The following is a 403-nucleotide window of genomic DNA, read 5'->3' on the forward strand; positions in this document are numbered from 1 at the left end:
CGCGGGTCGGGGTGGCGCTGGGGCGGGGCCTGCCCAGCCCCCCGGCGGGAGTGGAGGGGCGGTGGGGTCCGGGCGCCCACAGACACCTTCTAGCCTTGGCTCTTGGTTGGGGGGCCTCCCACGCTTTCAAAGACGAGCACGGTGGCGGGAGCAGAGGGCCGTCGGACGGAGGGTACCTTCGCACCCTCATCCATAAGTTCTTTGGTTTTTTTCCCGAGCGGCGAGGTCACCTGGATGGCGAGCCCGATGCCGGGGCTTTGGGGGATAGTGGTCTCTTGGCCCTGGGGCAACCTTCTTAGTGAGTGGGGGTCCGTGCCCACCAGCAGAGCAATCCTTGATGCCTGGGCAGTGCGTGGGGACGTACGCATGTGCATGTGGGCGACAGCCAAGTACAGCCCGTCGT

This window comes from Chinchilla lanigera, unplaced genomic scaffold (assembly GCF_000276665.1).
Source record: "Chinchilla lanigera isolate Chin_1 unplaced genomic scaffold, ChiLan1.0 scaffold00083, whole genome shotgun sequence".
In the NCBI taxonomy this organism is placed as follows: Eukaryota; Metazoa; Chordata; class Mammalia; order Rodentia; family Chinchillidae; genus Chinchilla; species Chinchilla lanigera.